Source organism: Rana temporaria, chromosome 12, assembly GCF_905171775.1.
Source record: "Rana temporaria chromosome 12, aRanTem1.1, whole genome shotgun sequence".
Classification (NCBI taxonomy): Eukaryota; Metazoa; Chordata; class Amphibia; order Anura; family Ranidae; genus Rana; species Rana temporaria.
In genome coordinates this window covers 28,684,429-28,707,248 of record NC_053500.1, presented here as the reverse complement: position 1 = coordinate 28,707,248, position 22,820 = coordinate 28,684,429, and positions in this window count along the sequence as shown.

The following is a 22,820-nucleotide window of genomic DNA, read 5'->3' as shown; positions in this document are numbered from 1 at the left end:
GCAGGACATGTGATGGCCATCATAGGCACTGCAGGGTGGGCCAAACACTATGAGATCCCCGCTCTGCGCTTTCTCTGTGTAAATAGGCGGGCGGCTCTCCTATCCTGGCTCTGGCTGCCTGCTATCTCTGACTGGCCACGAATGGGATGGGCGTGCCGCACACTACAGGTAAGGCTGAGCTGCAGGAGGAGGTCAGCTGAAGTCTGACGTGGAAAAGTCAGGTAGGGGAGTGTAATGGTCATGTTGGTCAGTGTGTGTCAGGTAGGTCAGTGTAGGTCAGCATAATGCTCAGTTTGGGGCAGGTAGGTCAGCGTAACGGTCAGTGTATGTGTCAGGTAGGTCAGTTTAGTGGTCAGCATTGATGGGCACTAGTGAGCCAGTTAGTAAAAGACGATTCGCGCTTTTCTGTCTGTTACAGCGTGATGAATGTGCTTACTCCATTACGAACGCTAGTTTTACCAGAACGAGCATTCCTGTCTGAGCATGCACAGATTTTTCACGTCGTTAAAGCCCACACACGGCCATTTTTTACAACCTTAAAAACAACAACGTTAAAAACGTTGCAAAAAAATAGAGCATTTTTTTTTTGCCCATTTTTTAGAACCCGAAAAATGCTCTGAAGCCCACACACAATCGTTTTTAAAGACATTAAAAAAAACATAATTTTTTAGAACCCGAAAAACGGTCGTGTGTACGCGCCATTAGAGGTGGCAGGGGACAGATGCAGTTTTAGACAGATGCTCTTTTCAACGAGTATGAATAATTTTTTTTTTTAAATCCCACTCTTCTCTTTTAACTATGATCCCTGTTTTGTTCAAAATGTGTATTACTTCTATAAGTATATATAGGACAGTTTTAGCCCTTACAAGGTGCTGAAAATTAAATGGAGAAAGTGGAAATAGTATACTGCTCTGTATGTAAAAACATTTTTTTGGTTATTACAGTAGTTATTTGTCATAAAGCCACATAGCAAAATCATTAAGGGGTTCCCTGTCTCTTTAATCTGCAGCTAAGGGGGAATTTCTCTGTTGATGCAGATTACAAATTTTTTAATACATTTCCCAAACGATATATTCAATGATACTGCAACTCATATAGTTACATAGTTAGGTTGAAATAAAGATTTAGACCACCATGTTAGCCTTGCGCCAATCCAGTGGTACCATGTCAGTCAATAAAAATAGAAGCAACGACTTTGAAATAACAGAGCTAAACTCTTTGAGGACACATGGGTGTAAGTCATCTGGTCCAGGTGTTTTATTCAGCTTGAAATAATCATTGTATTGTAAACAGTTGTGTTTCGAGGCATGATCTGATGTAGCTATGCTTACATCCTTGTTTATGATACTGATTATTGACTGATTAATTTTTAAGTTAATAAGCTTCACATTTCACCGTTCCCTTTAAATTAACGTTTTGTTCATAAGCTACAAATAACAATTGTCAGCAAACTGTATCCTTTAGATTGGAGGGACTGTATTATTAAAATGCAACAAAGCATTTTTGTGCGGACCTTGTAAGCAGTTGTGTCTGTCAGTGTACGTACATCCCTACAGATGTCGATATATGTAAAGAGTGTGTTGTGGCAGCTCCCAGTGTAATCTGGTCCCCGGATGATGACAGCTTGTCAAGTTTGTTGGATACTATTTGATCACTATTGATCCTCCATCTAAGATAGGTTCTCAAACCCTGGCTAATTAGCCAATTATAGCACATATAGCACTATCAGCTATATTTGTATCCTGCCTCTTCTGATCATGCAACCTTTTATCATTTTATCCCCTTCATTTATTGCCCTATACTTTTCTGCCTGTTTCATTATTTCACTGTCTTGTCGTATTTGATCAACCACCATGCCTTGTCTCTTTTTTATCACATTGCCTCTTCAATCCTCTCAGTCCTTTCATTTTTTTAACCAGGCTCTCCAAGCAACTTCTTCATGCTGTAACAGTAGAATTCAACATTTCGATGGGTCTTTCTTATCGTGTCATCCCAGAGTAGTGTACAATGTCAGACAGAAGGATAGTTAGACGTCCACATGCCACATAGCTCCAGGCACTGAAGACTCAGAGATGGGTACATTACATCACACATCGTATGCCCATGTAAATTCACTCATGTATTAGAGCTTATATCACTGTGAAAAAAAGATCCTCTGGAGATAACTTTTCCTAATAGGTTAAACCTGCAGCCTCTTTGCCTAATCTGCAGCAATGAAGATCTTGGCCAAGATGTTCCATCCTCAGGGGAGGGCTGGCAGGGGGGGCAGGGTGGAAATCTCCCCCAGGGCTGGTGACACTATGCACAGCCACCGGCCGCCACTACCAAACGCTGTTTTTGCAGAGCAGGAATATGCCTGCTGGAGCTCTAACACAGGTCACGGCCGCTGCTCGCCTCCCACTGGCGGTCTCTGATGTAAGGGGGGCCTCTGTGCGGACTCTGATGTAAGGGGGGCCACTGTGCAGACTATGATGTAAGGGGGCGTCTGTGCGGACTCTGATGTAAGGGGGGCCTCTGTGCGGACTCTGATGTAAGGGGGCGTCTGTGCGGACTCTGATGTAAGGGGGGCCTCTGTGCGGACTCTGATGTAAGGGGGGGCATCTGTGCGGACTCTGATGTAAAGGGGCCCTCTGTGCGGACTCTGATGTAAGGGGGGGCCTCTGTGCGGACTCTGATGTAAGGGGGCCTCTGTGCGGACTGATGTAAGGGGGCCTTTGTGCGGACTCTTGTGATCATGAAAAATCTTAAACTGTGTTCCTCGATCCATCACTTTTCCACGCTCTATGGGCCGCTTGACTGGACTTGCCCCCCAGGCCTAAGGCTGCCAGCCCTCCTCTGTCCATCCTAAATAATGATTTGGTAGTATGCACTGATCTGCTGTGATTGTTTGTTTCCTAAGTATACATGGACATATTTACAGTATAATCAATCTGATCATGTCAGTAATGTCACTGTGTACTTCATATATAGATTCCTATTCTAGAAATAATTAAAAAAATTGTGACTGGCGGAGGTGGAAGGGGGGTAAGAGGGACAGCGGCCATGGGCACAGATTATTTGTGTTGGGGAAGAGGGGGCTGCAAAGCAGCAGCTTGTAAAGTACATTCAACTGAGCTGGAAGCCCTCCCTTACCCCTTTCTTTTCTTTACTAACCTGCCGTGCTGCCTGGGGACGGCCCCACCTGACAAGAGGGGCCCAAGCAGAGGCGCAGTCATGTCTCCAGTGTTAATAGCCATTTTCTGCACCACTTAGGGGGTGTGGTCTGATTGGAGGGAAACCTGACCAGACAAAACCCTGAACAGACAAAAACAATACATTACTGCTCCACCAACTGCAGCAAAGTCACAAACTTAAAGCGGAGTTCCAACCACAATTAGCATTTTTTAAATGTATGTCCTTTCATAATGCGTTTTTATAATATAAATCTGGTCACTTACTATTTTACAATCCGCCGCCGATCCGCATAGATATTCAAAAAAGATAGTTTATAAAACTATATCTACACTGTTGTCATTTTGCTTGTGGGCATTGTGAAGCCTACAGGCACTTACTTCCTGGAAGTCTTGGATGGGGAGTGATAATTGGACAGCGCACTGCATCCTGGGAAATGATGACACACATTTCCCAGGAGCATTAGTGGGAGATAATATCAGAATCCTAGGTGGTTTCAAAGGCAGATTTCGTGGGACCGCATAGCAACAGGCATTTCCAGATGAGTAAAAAAAACAATTTTCTTTTTTTTTTTTTCTTTTTTAGTCGTAAGCTACAGTTTAAAGCAAAATTAGTTTTTTTGATGGAACCTCCACTTTAATTTAACCTAGCAGCCTAACTAGAGGAGGGCGCTACAGGTATCTTCTCCATGGGCACTGGATGACCTTGTCCCTGCAACCCCCCCCCCCCCCCATCCCTCTTTCTGTCCTTTAGGGCCAATTCACACAACATGCAGTGCAGTGCTTTTCTTTTTTCTGCTGTAAAAATTACTTTTCCTTCAATTTCCCTTTTAAGGCCCCTTTCAGACGGATGGCAGTTTTGCCGCAATTAAAAGCATGTACATTTTCAGTGAAATTCAAGGCTCTGGGCACTGCGATTAGCTGCATTTGTACATTGCGATTACGTGCGGTTACATGCGGCCGCGCTTATCTGCGGTAGTCATTTCCATAGCAACCCTTTTTTTTTTTTTTTTATGATGTGCTTCCTGTTGTTCTTTTTATTTTCTCACGCTGCAATCCGCAGTTGACACAAAAGACTGCGATTACCTGCGGTTAAGTGCATATAAATCGCACCTGGACGCATTCAATTCTATTTTTTCTATTCGCACCAAACCGCATTCAAAGAAATCGCAACTAAACGTTGTGTGTGAATGGGGCCATAGGAAAGCATTGTGTGCTTTTAGCTGTGGTAGAAAACCAGAAAATCCGCAGCTAAAAGCACCATTCTATTCGTCCGTGTGAAAGGGGCCTTAATGTTTGTTTTCTTTGTCTGAATTTCTCACTTCCTGTTCCTCCTCAGTAAGCTGTTCTAAATGACTTTCCACCGCTCGGATGATGGGGGAAAGCTTACTGAGGAGAAACAGGAAGTGAGAAATTCAAACAAAGAAAAAAAACATTTTAAAAGGAAATGGAAGGAAAAGGTAAGTGAACCAACAATGCATTAGCTTAAAGGAACCTATTTAGAAAATAAAAGACGAACCTTTACAACTCCTTTAAGGTTTAGTCGCTCAACATTTTGTTTGATATTTTATACCATGAAACCTCTGTACTTTTCTACTTTGATTCTCTTGTACCCTTTTTTCTTTATATGTGATAAAACTAATAAAAAAAAATTGGTCATAATTGTATATTATGTTTTTTATTTATTTTTTTATTTTGTGTGCATCTTTAGTAGTGGATAGGTATAATTGTGTAGAAATGTTGCCCTCTGGTGGACCAGACGTTTGACTATTTCCTCAACAAAGACAATGCCTAGACTCTATAGAAATACACAGTGTGAGAATACGTGGCATGGTTCACGTTTTGACGAATAAAAAAGTACGCTATTGATGTGATAAAGGACAAATATTCAGTCTGTTCTCATTGCCTGATTTTGTAGAACATTGCTTCTTCATACTCATGTCAGTTTATTTATGTTTCAATGATCTTTATAAAAGTTTTCAATACAACAGAATGAAAAAGAGACAGAAAGAAAGAAAAAAAAGATAAAGAAAAGGGGGGGAATGTCTGTTTATTTAAGTGAAGTGTGCCCCCATCCTTTATTTTATTCAGCCCACACTCACCTGTCAGCACCGAGGGCTAGATTCAGATAGATTAGCGGATCTTTAGATCCGCGTAATCTATCTGATTTACGATCCGCCGGCGCAAATTTGAGAGGCTAGTGCAGTATTCAGAAAGCACTTACTTGCGCCGGCGGATCGTAACTCCCCCGGCGGAATTCAAATTCCGCGGCTAGGGGGAGTGTAGTATTTAAATCAGGCTCGTCCCCGCGCCGATTTAAATGTGCATGCGCCGTCCGTGAGTTTTCCCGGCGTGCATTGCTCCCAATGACGTCGCTAGGACGTCATTGGTTTCGGCGTGAACGTAAATTACGTCCATCCGTATTCGCGACCGACTTATGCAAACGACGTAAAAATTAAAAACTTGGCGCGGGAACGACGGCCATACTTAACATTGGATAAGCCGCATAAAGCAGGGGTAAGTATACGCCGGAAAAAGCCGAACGCAAACGACGTAAAAAAAAAGCGACGGGCGGGCGTTCGTTTCTGAATCGGCGGGAATTGGAATTTGCATATTCGTCGCGTAAAAAAAAAAAGCGCCACCTAGCGGCCAGCGGGAGATTGCAGCCTAAGATCCGACGGTGTAAGTCACTTACACCTGTCGGATCTAAGGGAGATCTATGCGTAACTCATTCTTATGAATCAGTCGCATAGATCCGACCGTCGGATCTCAGAGATACGACGGCGTATCAGGAGATACGCCGTCGCATCTCTTTCTGAATCTCCCCCCGAATGTCCAGTGCTGGGATTTTCACTACTGGCTGTAATAAAATAATCGGTGTACACCATCCTCCATTCAGAATCGGGCCTTGCATTCTTTTCACATAATGCAAGGCATTATGTGCTTGGAGGAGAGGAGATTGTGATGTTCAAAAGGTATGAATAAAATGTACAGATATACAGTTTATGGGGAAAAAAAAATCTGAAGTAGAGATAGCTATGAAAAAGATAAGCAGACAAACAGAAATTAGTAATATTAGAATATGCCCTTTGAATGTTCCTTTTAACAGCTTGCACAGCAGCAGATTGACAAAACAGTAATGTGGGTCAGGAATTTACACTGTGCTCAGAATCATCAAGATTAAACTTCCTATATAAATGCTTCTTACAGATGCCAAACGTGAGCCAGATGTGTACAGTAATCATCAGCCCGAAGATCCAGAGGTCAAGAGTAAAACTCCGATGGTAAGGTCATTTGCTTTATATCAGCAGTAGCCAGTTTGATTTAGTGACATTGTGCTACCGAGGATCTCCAAACTACGGCCCTCCAGCTGTTGCGGAACTACACGTCCCATGAGGCATTGTAAAACTCTGACATTCACAGAAATGACTAGGCATGGTGGGAATTGTAGTTCCTGAACAACTGAAGGGCCACAGTTTGGAGACCCCTAGAGGAACAAACCTATCTTTGGTTGGCTGTTGCCAGGTGCATTCCACAATATATCATCCACCCCCCCCCCCCCACACACACACACACACACTTTTTATTGTTCTGGCTAAAGTAGGGAAGCTCCAATTTGTTTTCTGTCCCAGTGACAACAGCCTGAGCTACTACAGTGATGGCCGTGATCTTCTGGGTGCCATACCGAGCTGCTGCCCTTCTGCACAGTAACTACGGGACGTTGTTTGCTTGGCAAGGCTGATATACAGAGAGGACATGTGCAATTTGTTTAGTCCAGAATTCGTTTTTAACGAATTTTGATAAATTCGTTAATTTTCGAATTTTCAGCTCAATGTGTTAACCTAAAAATGCCGGGGTTTAAAACTACCTGAAGGCAAAGTTCACCTTTTTCCAAAAACTGACAGATAAGGGGTGCCTGTAGTTAAAAACAAGGGGCCTAATCCTCAAAAACCCGGCGCAACGTAACTTTTTCCATTTAAGTTACACCGCCGCAAAATCTCTAACTAAGTGCCCGATCCACAAAGCACTTACCTAGAAATTTTGAGCTGTGTAACTTAAATCGGGCCGGCGCAAGGCGTTCCTCTTCTCCAGGGGGCGATTCCCATTTAAATGAGGCGCGCTCCCGCGCCGGCCATACTGCGCATGCTCGTGACGTCATTTTCCCGATGTGCATAGCGCGAAATTACGTTACGTCGGGCTTTGTGGATTGCGACGGGACAATAAAGTTGCGTCGGGTAAAAATAAAGATACGGCGCCAAAAATGTTTTTTTTAATTTTTAAAAAATCGCGTCGCGAGCAAGAAAGGTCTGCAAAATAAAACTTACGGAGAAAAAACGAAGCTGAAAAGCTTTGTGGATCTCCTTAAGTCCTAATTTGCATACCCGAGGCGGCATTTCGACGCAAAATGCCCCCAGCGGCGGATGCGGTACTGCATCCTAAGATCCGACAGTTTAATTCAATTACACATATCGGATCTTCGTCCTAACTATGGGAAACTGATTATGTGGATCAGTTCCATAGTTAGGACCAGGGATACGACGGAGTAACACCAGTTACTCCGTCGTATCTCTTTTGAGGATTTGGCCCAAGCTGTGCGGCTTTGACCAAAGTTGAATAATGCCATTGCTATAGGTGTAGGCCATTTACGTGTCTCATGAAGACATTGCAAAGAGAGGCCCAACTCTTACTGTTCTCCATCACGGTCACTGGAGGGAGCTCTTTCTCTGATTTCAATCCACTTACATCCCCTGGTGCAGTAGCTCAGAGTTCAGCTTTTGAGAGCTCACTCCTGTGATGGTGGAGGTGAGCAGTAACAGCTGGGCCCCACTTAGCAATATTCTGGTAGTTTTGCCCAGGCTTTAGAGGTATGTAAATGGCCTAGATCAGGGGTCTCCAAACTGCGGCCCGAGGGCCAGATGTGGCCCTTTGCTAGCCTTTATCCGGCCCTTGGGGCACAATTACTCCCACTGACATGAGGCACTATTCCTCCCATTGACACCAACAATGGGGCACTATATCATCCACTGATACCAATGATGGGATACTATTCCTCCTACTAATAGGGGGAATACTTCTCTTCCTATTGACCACCAACCCTGAGGCCATATTTGTTCTCACTGATGCCGGGCCCGAGACATTTTCTTCCCTTGCTGGCCCCAATCCGGCCCTCCTAAAGTCTGAAGGGCAATAAAGTGTTCCTTTGTTTGAAAAGTTTGGAGACCCCTGGCCTAGATAAAGGACAATCCGCAACTCCATACATGCTCTTAAAGTGGAGTTCCACCCATAAATAAAAAATTTTTTTTTTAGATGCCTTCAAAGTGTTGTTGCTAGGCAGAATAGTTAATCTTCCCACTTCCTGCACCTAGGTGCTTAATGCACCGCACAGACTCCTGGGAATGTAGTGGGTGTAACTTTCCAGGAGTCTGTGCACTCCCCAGTCTCAAAGAATCATGTGACTTGGACAGCACAGGTGCTGAAATCTGATCTGACACTGCTTGTGCAGCACTGAGCATGTGCGAGATCTGGAAAGCTGAAATCCAGGAAGTCATACAGTCTGGCTTCATGATGCCCACACTTAAGATGGCCCTAGTCAATTTCTATATTATAAAGTGTCTAAATGCTGTAACAACCTAACAAAACGCCTTAGTTTACAGACTAACTTTACTAGAATACATTAAGCTTGTGTATTACAGGGGTATTTATATTTAAAAAGTGAAATTGTGGCCGGAACTCCGCTTTAACTCAGTCCGAAGTTAGTATATCTCCATAAAAAATACAGCAGAGATGGACGCGTTTCAGCTGCAAAGGCCTTGTTCACAACCATGTAAATGGCCTATACCAAGCTGCACAGTTTGGTTTTATATACAGATGCCCCTTATCTGCATAGGCAGTTTTTATTTTGGTAAAGGTGAACTAACCCTTTAGTGGTTTCACATACTATTTTAGAGTGCTAGTCTGGGCATATTTGCTCTATTTATTCTGAAACCAACATTGTGTAAGCCAGCATTCCATTCAGTAGCATTGCCCTCTGCTGGTGTTCCCTGCTCACGTTCCCCGTCACTCCTTTGGTCGCTCCCTGCCTTCCACTGTGTAGTGTTATGGCTGGAGGAGGCTGGGGCAGGTGTATCCTGGCTGTTGTTGATATGTCGCCCAGAGGTTCAGTCTGTCCTTGACTCAGGGCGGCCACTGAAAGACAAGGAGAAATATCTGTGTGCAGTCTTTGGCTCAGAGCTGGGAATGCCAGACAGTCCCTGGGAAGTTGGTGTGTCACTGCTTACACTCTCAGCCAGCACACTCTCCTTCTATCAATCTTTCCTCTGCACATCATATTTGTCTGCTTTGTGCATCTCCCTTCCGTCTCCTCTCCCCTCAGCTCGTGCTTTTTCCATTCTGCTGCAGCTGAATGGAAACACGAGGACGCCCTTCTCAGGGCAGCTTATGGCTTGTTCACACGCTATCGCTACTGTCAGCTGTCAATATCGAATCGAGCCCTCTGAATGTTATTTATGAGAAAAAGGCAAATGTGCCACCAATCAGAAAATAGTGCAGATCCAAGCTAGTCCTCATATACTGATATTTTGCTATTGGACACATGCTGATGGGTTGGATCACCCACTGGACCTCTTGTGTGTTAATAGTAGGATCTCTCTGTTGAGGTCTCCCCAGTCCATGGAACCTCACCCACCTCAGTTATCCTGCTGAAGGTTTGCGCTTAAATTGGAACTCCCGCTGATCGGAACCCTCCCCCCCTCCGGTGTCACATTTGACAACTTTCAGGGGGAGGGGGGATGCAGATACCTGTCTAAAGACAGGTATATGCACCCACTTCCGGCCACACAGTCTCGAGTAAACTGCGGGCATGATGTCAAGCCTCCGCCCCCCCCCCTTTTAATATTTTTTTTCAGCGGACATCCGCTGTAAAGTGGTTGTAAACCCTGGTTAAAAAAAAAAACCTGCAAGACAAAGGCATAATGAGCTAGTATGCATGCATATCATACTAGCTTATTATGAATTACTTACCTTAGATCGAAGCCTCCACAGCCGTCCTCGTCTCCCCCTCCGGCCAGCGACATCTATCCCGGGGCTTACCTCCGGGTATTGCGACTCCGGCGCTATGATTGGCCAGAGCCGCAATGACGTCACTCCCACGCATGCGCGAGAGCCGCCGGTAATGGCACGCTTGCTTCAGTTTGCCCCAGTGGGCATGTGTCGATGACAGGGGATATCTCCTAAACCGTGCAGGTTTGGGAGATATCCTAGGTAGCTACAGGTAAGCCTTAATATAGGCTTACCTGTAGCATAACGTTGTAAAGGGTTTACAACCACTTTAAAGTGACACTAAGCTATATCCTTATTTTCTGAAAATCTTCCATACACAATTATTAATGACCCTGTAATCCATTTCATTATATAACTTCTTACTGTGTTTTCTGCCTCCCTATATTATCCTCCATGAGCTACCAAGCCTCGTTGCCTATATACAGTGCCTTGCGAAATTATTCGGCCCCCTTGAACTTTGCAACCTTTTGACACATTTCAGGCTTCAAACATAAAGATATAAAACTGTAATTTTTTTTGAAGAATCAACAACAAGTGGGACACAATCCTGAAGTGGAACGAAATTTATTGGATATTTCAAACTTTTTTAACAAATACAAAACTGAAAAATTGGGCGTGCAAAATGATTCAGCCCCTTTACTTTCAGTGCAGCAAACTCTCTCCAGAAGTTCAGTGAGGATCTCTGAATGATCCAATGTTGACCTAAATCACTAATGATGATAAATAGAATCCACCTGTGTGTAATCAAGTCTCCGTATAAATGCACCTGCACTGTGATAGTCTTAAGCCCCATACACACTATCAGTTTTCCTGCAGGTGTTCTCTTCAGGTTTACCAAAACCATGTAGTGCAAGGGCCTGTCTGATTGCATACAAATTGAAACACTCAGGCCCCATACACACGAGATGATTTATCCGCGGATAGGGTCCACCGGACCGTTTCCGCGGATAAATCCTCTCGAGGATTTTGATCCGATGGAGTGTACTCACCATCGGATCGAAATCCGCACCGAAATCCCATCGCGATGACGTGTCGCGCCGTCGCCGCGATGATGACGCAGCGACGTGCGCGACGCTGTCATATAAGGAATTCCACGCATGCGTCGAATCATTACGACGCATGCGGGGGATTGATTCGGACGGATTGATCCGGTGAGTCTGTACAGACCAGCGGATCAATCCGTTGGGATGGATTCAAGCGGATAGATTTGAAAGCATGTCTTCAAATTTATCCGCTGGAAATCCATCCCAGGGGATAAAAATCTGCGGAAACATATCCGCTGGATCGTACACAACAGGGGATCTATCCGCTGGAGCCGGTCCGCGGATCAATTCCACCGGATGGATCCTCTCGTGTGTATGGGGCCTTAAGGTTTGACCTCATATTATATGGTTTTGGTAAACCTGAAGAGAAAACCTGCAGGAAAACTAATAGTGTGTATGGGGCTTCAGAGGTCCGTTTAAAGCGCAGAGAGCATCATATAGAACAAGGAACACACCAGGCAGGTCCGAGATACTGTTGTGGAGAAGTTTAAAGCCGAGTTTGGATACAAAAAGATTTCCCAAGCTTTAAACATCCCAAGGAGCACTGTGCATGCGATAATATTGAAATGGAAGGAGTATCAGACCACTGCAAATCTACGAAGACCTGGCCGTCCCTCTAAACTTTCAGCTCATACAAGGAGAAGACTGATCAGAGATGCAGCCAAGAGGCCCATGATCACTCTGGATGAACTGCAGAGACCAACAACTGTGGTGGGAGACTCTGTCCATAGGACAACAATCAGTAGTATACTGCACAAATCTGGCCTTTATGGAAGAGTGGCAAGAAGAAATCCATTTCTTAAAGATATCCATAAAAAGTGTTGTTTAAAGTTTGCCACAAGCCACCTGGGAGACACACCAAACATGTGGAAGAAGGTGCTCTGGTCAGATGAAACCAAAATCAAACTTTTTGGCAACAATGCAAAATGTTATGTTCGGCGTAAAAGCAACACCGCTCATCACCCTGAACACACCATCCCCACTGTCAAACATGGTGGTGGCAGCATCATGGTTTGGGCCTGCTTTTCTTCAGCAGGGACAGGGAAGATGGTTAAAATTGATGGCAAGATGGATGGAGCCAAATACAGGACCATTCTGGAAGAAAACCTGATGGAGTCTGCAAAAGACCTGAGACTGGGACGGAGATTTGTCTTCCAACAGACAATGATCCAAAACATAGAGCAAAATCTACAATGGAATGGTTCACAAATAAACATATCCAGGTGTTAGAATGGCCAAGTCCAAGTCCAGACCTGAATCCAATCGAGAATCTGTGGAAAGAACTGAAAACTGCTGTTCACAAACGCTCTCCATCCAACCTCACTGAGCTCAAACTGTTTTGCAAGGAGGAATGGGCAAAAATGTCAGTCTCTCGATGTGCAAAACTGATAGAGACATACCCCAAGCGACTTACAGCTGTAATCGCAGCAAAAGGTGGCGCTACAAAGTATTAACTTAAGGGGGCTGAATAATTTTGCACGCCCAATTTTTCAGTTATTTATTTGTTAAAAAAGTTTGAAATATCCAGTAAATTTCGTTCCACTTCATGATTGTGTCCCACTTGTTGTTGATTCTTCAAAAAAAAATTACAGTTTTATATCTTTATGTTTGAAGCCTGAAATGTGGCAAAAGGTCGCAAAGTTCAAGGGGGCCGAATACTTTCGCAAGGCACTGTATATAGCTGCTCCCCAAAAAAACTATGAAAAAACACTGTGCAATTTGAAAAATGGGTGACAGGGGGCGCTGTGTAATTATAATAAGTACCTGATCTGAAAAGACCATATAACATGGAATAAAGTGACATGTGCAATAAAGGGGCTACATGAGGTAACTAATTACCAACCTAAAAAAGTGCTATAGGACATGAGTGAATCAATTGAAATATAAAGTGCAACAATAAATGTACCAATGTGACAAACTTTCTAACAAAATAAAAATAAAACAGTGATAAAGTGCATAGTACAAGTTAATGGTGACTTAAATCTTGATGGCAGACAGGAGGTCCTTCACTGTAAACATAAAACACCCCAGAAGTGCTCAGATATGAAAACTGCTCACCAGATGTATATGACCTCTTTAATTAAAAAGATGATCTAAAGCACTGTAGGGAAATCCTATTAGGAACCCTTAGTTAAAGTGGTTGTAAACCCACTTTTTGTACTTTTACCTACAGGTAAGCCTATAACAAGGCTTACCTATAGGTAAGGGAGTGACCTCATCGCCGCTCCAGCCAATCACAGCGCTGGAGCGGCGATACCTGGAAGACACGCCGAGGCAAGATGAAATCTCGCTCGGCGTGAACCAGGTAAGTGCTACGCACCTCGTTCCGAGGTAAGTATTTCATAATGAGCTAATATGCGGTGCATATTAGCTCATTATGACTTTTCCCTTAAAGGAGGAAAACAAAAACAAAAAATTCATGCGGGTTTACAACCGCTTTAATGGTTGAGATCTCTGTGGTGTGTCCTCCTTTCCTCCAAATTATCTCATAAGGAAACAGACGGACAATCCATAGCGCAATACTGTTTATTAATTATAAAAAAAAAACAAAAAAAAAACAGGGTGCCTGCTTACATTCGTGGGCGCCTTAGCCATAGCTCCCAACTGTCCCTGATTTCAAGGGACTGTCCCTGCTTTGGAGCAATGTCCCTCTTCCCCCTCATTTGTCCCTCATTCTGGTCTGACCCATATAGTTATATATAAAATTCACTTTTTATCTTTCAAAAAGTGTTTCCCCATCCAAATTCTAAATTGCTGAATTTGGCAATTTGAAAAGCCAATATAAAGGAATAGTAGTGGTAAAAATGCACTTGTGGATTTAATTCACTTTTTTTTGGTTAATTCTCCTTTAAAGGGGTGTGAAAGGGGGCGTGTCCTATTTCTACATACATTTGCCAGTAGGTGTCCCTCATTCCCTTCTCAAAATGTTGGGAGATATGCCTCAGCCTGGTACGGAGGATAGCTTGCATGAATTTGCGATATGGGAGTTGCTCACCGCTGGGCTCACATCCAAGCCGATGTGCTGGGAGAGAAACCAGAAGCGGGGATCTGGAGGTGGCGTGACTGGAAGCGCCTCGACGTACGTTTCGGAAGAATTACGTCATGAGGAAGCAATTTTATTGCCAAAGGCCAGGTTTTATTGCAAAAGCCCTAAGAGGCGGTTCACACAGGGGCGACTCGTCAGGCGACTCAGCCGTCTGACACGTCGCGCTCCGCTCTATTCAATAGAACAATTCTAATAGGAGCAACACAAGTTGCTCCGACTTAGAAAAAGGTTCTTGTACGACTTTCAATACAGAAGTCATTTTGCAATTCGCCTCTCAAGTCGCCCCCAAAGTCGTGTTGCCCCTGTGTGAACCGGCTCTAAGTGAAAAAGCTGAAGCTAGAAGCTGAATGGCAACCATGCACAGATGCAGATTCTGTTTTAGTAAATCTCCCCCTAATAATACAAACACTGGTCAGCCTATAACTGAACCAGCTGCCCACTAGCATACATTAATCTAGGCTCACTTTTTCTATATACATTTATGAAATAAGTTCAACCAACTTTTAAAACTTCCTCCATCTCTTATTTCCACAATAGGAGTCATTTATTGTTGTCTTTATTCCCTTGCCTCACCTGGTTACTTACATTGAACAGTAGGGGGAGCTGTTTGACAACAGCTAAACCATTACTTTGGCACTCTAACAAAATATTATTATTATTATTATTATTATACAGGATTTATATAGCGCCAACAGTTTGCGCAGCGCTTTACATCAGGGAAGACGGTACAGTCACAATACAATCAATACAGGAGGGATCAGAGGGCCCTGCTCGTTAGAGCTTACAATCTAGAAATATGCAGAATTTACTGAATTTGAAGAACATATCCTGAGATCACCCTCAACACGCTTAAAAAAAATAAAAAAATAAGTAAAACTCATTCATGTCACATGAAATATTTCACACGTTTCTCTTGGCTTATTATTTGAATAGATTACAAAAGGATTTAACTTGATAATTCAAAGTACGTAAATGCAGACTAACCAATATGAGACCAAAACACACTGGGCCAGATTCACAAAGAGATACGACGGCGGATCTCCTGATCCGCCGTCGTATCTCTGAGATCCGACGGTCGGATCTATGCGACTGATTCATAAGAATCAGTTCCGCATAGATCTCCCTTAGATCCGACTGGTGTAAGTGATCTTAGGCTGCAATCTCCCGCCGGCCGCTAGGTGTCGCCTCGGTCTTTTACGCGTCGGATATGCAAATGAGGAGAACCGCCGATTCAGAAATGAACGCCCGCCCGTCGCTTTTTTTTTACGTCGTTTGCGTTCGGCTTTTTCCGGTGGATAGTTACCCCTGCTATATGAGGGGTAGCTAATGTTAAGTATGACCGTCGTTCCCGTGCCGAGTTTCAATTTTTTTTGTCGTTTGCGTAAGTCGGTCTGGAATACGGATGGCCGCAATTGACGTTGCCGCCGAAAACAATGACGTCCTAGCGATGTCATTTGGAGCATGCGCACTGGGTAATTTCGCCGGCGGCGCATGCGCAGTTAAATCGGCGCTGGGGAACGCGCCTGATTTAAATTGTACACTCCCCCTAGCTGAGGAATTTGAATTCCGCCGGGGGAGTTACGATCCGACGGTGCAATTTTCGAGGTAAGTGCTTTGTGAATACTGCACTGGCCTCGCTAAATTGCACCGGCGGATCGTAAATCACAAGGATTACGCGGATCTAAAGATCCGCTAATCTATGTGAATCTAGCCCACTGTTCTAGCCCATCTGCGGCAGGGCCGTCTTAATAGCATCATGGGCCCCTGGGCAAAGTAATGCTCTGTGGCCCCTACAATGATGACAGTGCAGGTAAACAGACATCAAGTAGGTAGGAGGCAGACTGCGTATCTATCACTCTCAGTACCATCATGGGGCCCCCAATTTCGGGGCAGCGTGGGATCAAGAGCCAGCTGCTTTGAGGAAAGTGCAGGGGCCCTCCATGCAGCTGGAGTCCCTGGCCAGTGCCCAGGTGTGCCACTGCCATCTCATTAAGACAGCCCTGAATTCTGCAGGTGCTATAGGTTACAACATTTTGCATCATAACTTTGCAATTGTTTTCTTTTTTTTTTTTTTATTGCTTCCTCAGTTTTCTGTGGGGTGTCAAGGACAAGAAATGAGAGGGTGCAGGTATTCCTAAAAAAAAAGAAAAAAAAAGAATAGTGACATATGTTCCCTTTTCTAGTAAAGTAAAGGTGCTTTTGCTGCTGCCTCTGTCCACATTAGAGAGATAACTAATCATTTCCTGCCCTAATGACAGGGGAAGTGATGACAAATCTCTCCAAATGTAGACACAGACAGCTATAAAAAAATAAATTAATTGGGTTTCAATTGAAATGCAGGATATGTTCACATTACTCACAAAACTCATACACATTCCAGTAACAGGGCTGATAAGATACATGTTGAATATCCTCTGCAGTCTAGCACTCTCTTTGTGAAAGTATAAATAGGGGCTCTAGATTTGGACCCGTATACTGTTTGCTTGGGTGAGTTTCCCTGGCTCTATTAGAATAATCAATCGACAGATGTACAGCTGTGTATGCCAATCCCAGCTCTGAAGTATATACACCAGGGGCTTCTAGCGGACTTAACCCCTGCACTGCTGGACCCCTACCGCTATCTGCTCCCAACTCTTATCTGCTAGAAGCCCAAGTAAGTACTTATGTTGAAAGCAGAGGCACTTATGATCCTCCATGCTCATTTAAATGTAGCATTTTGTTGCAAATCATGTATTTAAGGCAAAAGGCAAATCCCACTTAAAGCAGTGTTCCACCCAAAAGTGAACTTACACTTTAAGCATTCCTCTGCATGCAATTTTTTTTTTGGGGGGGGGTGAGTACCTTCTTTTGAAATGGACTTCCTGTCCCACTTCCTTCTCTCGGCCGCCTAGGTGACTCCTCCCTGCAATCTTCTGGGACATGTCACAGGTCCCAGAAGACTGCCTAGCCAATAGCAGAGAGCTGCGCAAGGTCACAGCCAGGTGCCCACAGTTTAACCACTTAAGCCCCGGACCAATATGCTGCTAAATGCCCAAAGGTGTTTTTACAATTCAGCACTGCGTCGCTTTAACAGACAATTGCGCGGTCGTGCGACGTGGCTCCCAAACAAAATTGACGTCCTTTTTTTCCCCACAAATAGAGCTTTCTTTTGGTGGTATTTGATCACCTCTGCGGTTTTTATTTTTTGCGCTATAAACAAAAATAGAGCGACAATTTTGAAAAAAATGCAATATTTTTTACTTTTTGCTGTAATAAATATCCCCCAAAAACATATATAATTTTTTTTCCCCTCAGTTTAGGCCGATACGTATTCTTCTACCTATTTTTGGTAAAAAAAATCGCAATAAGCGTTTATCGATTGGTTTGCGCAAAATGTATAGTGTTTACAAAATAGGGGATAGTTTTATTATTATTTTTTTTTTTACTACTCATGGCGGCGATCAGCGATTTTTTTTTGGGACTGCGACATTATGGCGGACACTTCGGACAATTTTGACACATTTTTGGGACCATTGTCATTTTCACAGCAAAAAATTCATTTAAATTGCATTGTTTATTGTGAAAATGACAGTTGCAGTTTGGGAGTTAACCACAGGGGGGCGCTGTAGGAGTTAGGGTTCACCTAGTGTGTATTTACAACTGTAGGGGGGTGTGGCTGTAGGTCTGACATCATCGATCGAGTCTCCCTATAAAAGGGATCACTCGATCGATGCTGCCGCCACAGTGAAGAACGTTCTTCAGCTCTGGGTAGCGATCGCGAGGGGGCGGCTATTAACGAATAGCCGTGCCGTCGTCCCGGATCGCTCCCCGCGGGTTTCCGACCGCCGCATGTAGCGGGGGGGGGGTCCCGATCTGACCCCCGACCCGCGGAAAGGCGGGGACGTACAGGTACGCCCATATGCCTGTATGTGCCATTCTGTGGACGTACATATACATGCGGCGGTCGTCAAGTGGTTAAGGTGACCAGATTTTTTAAATTAAATCCAGGGGACATATTTTTGTTTTTTAACTAGTAATGGCAGCAATCAGTGACTCTCTGACCGTCTCACAGTCTGTCAAGTCTTACTCTCCGGGCCCCGGCTACTACTGGGTGGGGTGCGGAGGAAGATCACTCTGCCAGGGAAGGCAAGGAGATAAGCAGGCAGAAGAACATGCGCCCGAAACTGAAGGATTATACCCTCGGCTCCGACCAGCACATTATCATCAGAAAGGGGCACAGATAATGAAAAATACACCCCTGTAAGCTAGTAGGAGCGTTGGAGCGGGGGGTGTGTGATCCAGAATTTTTTTTTTTATTCTGCACTGACTGTCTTTGAAATTGCCCCAGCCCCTGTTCAAATCCAATCCAGGGACAGATTTTGTCCGAGGACAGTGTCCTTAATCTGGGGACTGTCCCCTGAAACCGGGGATGTCTGGTCACCCTACCACAGTTTCTATGATGGCGCTGTGGAGAGGAGGGGGCAGCCACATCGCTGGACCATGGGACAGGCGAGTGTCTGTTTATTAAACGTCAACAGCTACACTTTTGTAGCTGCTGACTTTTAATAAAACTAAAAAACGTGTGGAACTCCGCTTTAGGGCCTGGTTCACACCTAGACATTTTTTAGTGCATTTTCAGAGACAAAGCACAGTCCATTTAACATGGTTTCCTATGGATGTAGTTCACATCTGTGTATTTTATGGAAAGGGCCAGGGATTTTTTTCTGGTTTTTAGGTTCCATAGACTTCAATGGATTAAAAACGTGTATTGAAAAAATGCAAAATGCACCTGGAATATACAAACTGCATAGGTAGCCAGGTTCACACTGGTACGACACGAATGTTGTATGACCGTCACCTACTTGGTGCTGCGACATTGGTCCTAGAGCAGTCCTACCTCCATCCGACTTGAACCGCATACGATTTTGCTCTGACTTTGACATAGTCCGACTTGTCCTTTGACCAATCAAAACAATCGTAGCGTGATAAATTCATTTTCCTGGTACTGTAATCAATCACCATGTCGGATGTCACAAGTTGGATAGTTAGGACATGAATCTGTTATCAAATTTGCTGAAAACTGACCAAAGTAGTGCAGCAACCTTTTCTAAAATCGGACCAACTTGTGTCGGATCAGTTAGGACGGCTCTCATAGGGAACCACTGATTTGTACACATCATGCGACATGTGTCCCCAGTCGTAGCGTATGTCGCATCAGTGTGAACCCAGCTTAACCACTTAATGACCCCTTCACGCCGATATACGTCGGCAGAGTGGCACGGCTGGGCACATCAACGTATAGGTACGTTGTCCTTTAAGCCCAGCCATGGGGTCGCGGGCGCGCTCCCGTGACCCGGTCCGAAGCTCCGTGAACGTGACCGCGGGACTCGCAGACCCGATCGCCGCTGGAGTCCCACGATCGGTCCCCGGAGCTGAAGAACGGGGAGAGGCATATGTAAACACGGCTTCCCCGTTCTTCACTGTGGTGGCAGCTTTGATCGTGTCATCCCTTTTATAGGGGGACACAATCGATGATGTCACACCTACAGCCACACCCCCCTACAGTTGTAAATACACTTCAGGTCACACATAACCCCATCAGCGCCCCCTGTGGTTAACTCCTAAACTGCAATTGTCTTTTTAACAATAAACAATGCATTTTAAATGCATTTTTTTGCTGTGAACATTACAATGGTCCCAAAAATGTGTCAAAATTGTGCGAAGTGTCCGCCATAATGTTGCAGTCACGAAAAAAATAGCTGATCGCCACCATTAGTAGTAAAAAAAAAAAAAATTCATAAAAATGCAATAAAACTATCCCCTATTTTGTAAACGCTATAAATTTTGCGCAAACCAACCGATAAACGCTTATTGCGATTTTTTTTACCAAAAATAGGTAGAAGAATACGTATCAGCCTAAACTGAGGAAACATTTTTTTTATATATTTTTGGGGGATATTTATTATAGCAAAAAGTAAAAAATATTGATTTTTTTTTCAAAATTGTCGCTCTATTTTTGTTTATAGCGCAAAAAATAAAAACCGCAGAGGTGATCAAATACCACCAAAAGGAAGCTCTATGTGTGGGAAAAAAAGGACGCCAATCTTGTTTGGGAGCTCTCCTGGTAGGAAGAAGCATAACCCTAATGTCAATGAAGGCTGTGTCTGTCTATGAACGGAAGAGAAAATACAATTTTATAATTTACGCGGTACAACTCTGCAATATTGACATACACTTAAGGGATCGTGCAGAGCTAAAATGCGCCTGCATTTCATTACAGGAGCCACAGGTGTTGCATACAGTTACCTGTACAAATGAACTCCAGGATATGGCTGTACATGGCTATAGGCAGCCTGGAACATGTGTATGGACGTGTTTACACTCATACAGGTGTATAGGCTAATTAATTTGTACAGGCAGTTGTACACAACGACTGTGGCACCCAGGCCCTAAAATTAGCAGGTAGACGCACTTCTGATGTGTGACAGCAACCAAAGGCACAAGTCTGTACGCATGTTTATGCTCGGAGCTGCCTGTAACCCCGTACAGCCATATCCTGTAGTTCATTTGTACAGGTGGCTGTACGCAACACTTGAAAATAAGGCTGTATTTTATGTCATACATTCCAATACACCATGTGAATAAGCCTTTACTGGTAACCCTCCTACTGTCTACTTTAGCACGGCCCAGGTTAAACCACAGCAGGTCACATGCTTTTTCAGGTCCCCCCAGGTCAAGCAGAGCGGAGCCGTCAATCAAGCATCCGATCAGCTATGTAGGTGTTGCTGCCTGTGGCGCAGATCAGATGCTTTATTGACAGCTCCACTCGGCTCTGCCTTGCATGCAGTGTTAAATTAGTCGGCGAACACATTTTCGTAAAAATGTTCATCAGCGCCCTTTCTCTTTTCGTTAAACTAAAACAAAATGAAAATGTGAGGCAGGGACGTTTACCCACTGTGAACTTCCAGTCCCAGAAAGCAAGCGAATCCATAGCATGCTTCGATTAGCAGCAGTTGCAGCACTGTGCATTCAGCATTGTGTGTACATTACAATTACAGGCTTGAGGCCTCCCCTCAGATCACAGTCTGTCCAGAGCATGGTGTGTGCGCATTACAGGTTTCCTCCGATCACCGGCATCCAGAGCACTGTGCATTACAGGTCTCACCTTTAGACCCGAGATCACTATTAAGCAATGTGCATTACAAGCCTCCTCTCGGACCACCATCCAGAGAATTGTGCAGCATTACCGGCCTCTCATACTACCATCCAGAGGACTGTGCAGCATTACAGGCCTCCTCATACCACCATCCAGAGGACTGTGCAGAATTACAGGCCTCCTCATACCACCATCCAGAGGACTGTGCAGCATTACAGGCCTCCTCATACCACCATCCAGAGGACTGTGCAGCATTACAGGCCTCCTCATATCACCATCCAGAGCACTGTGCAGCATTACCGGCCACTCATACCACCATCCAGAGCACTGTGCAGCATTACGGGCCTCTCATACCACCATCCAGAGGACTGTGCAGCATTACAGGCCTTCTCATACCACCATCCAGAGGACTGTGCAGCATTACAGGCCTCCTCATACCACCATCCAGAGGACTGTGCAGCATTACAGGCCTCCTCATACCACCATCCAGAGGACTGTGCAGCATTACAGGCCTCCTCATACCACCATCCAGAGGACTGTGCATAGGGTTGCCACCTCATCCCTTTAAAACAGAACACATGAATTACACAGGTTCTGAGGCTAATTTAATTTAGATAAGGCTCCACTTGAGTTCAATTACCACCTTAATCAGCCACAGAACCTGTGTAATTCATATGTGTTCTGTTTTAAAAGGATGAGGTGGCAACCCTAACTGTGCAGCATTACAGGCCTCCTCATATCACCATCCAGAGGATTGTGCAGCATTACAGGCCTCCTCATATCACCATCCAGAGGACTGTGCAGCATTACCGGCCTCTCATACCACCATCCAGAGGACTGTGCAGCATTACAGGCCTCCTCATCACCATCCAGAGCACTGTGCAGCATTACCGGCCTCTCATACCACCATCCAGAGGACTGTGCAGCATTACGGGCCTCTCATACCACCATCCAGAGGACTGTGCAGCATTACGGGCCTCTCATACCACCATCCAGAGGACTGTGCAGCATTACAGGCCTCCTCAGACCATCCAGAGTGGCTAAATGTGTATCTGTGAGTTTGTTCAAACCTTAATACTATAAATAATAACATGAGATTAGATGTTTTTACTCCAAGAGTATATAATGAGTTTGCAAATTCTACAGAAATGCCTAACTAATGCATTACAATTTAACTAAACACATTAGACTTTAGTTGACTAAAATTATTTTATTCAACTAATATGTACTGGAGATTTTAGTAGACTAAAATACAACTAAAACAATTGCAGATGGCTAAAACTAAAATAGCTTTTCAGTCAAGACTATAACTAAAACTAAATAAAAAATTAACACTGCTTGCTTGGGGCAAGGCCTGAAAAAGCACA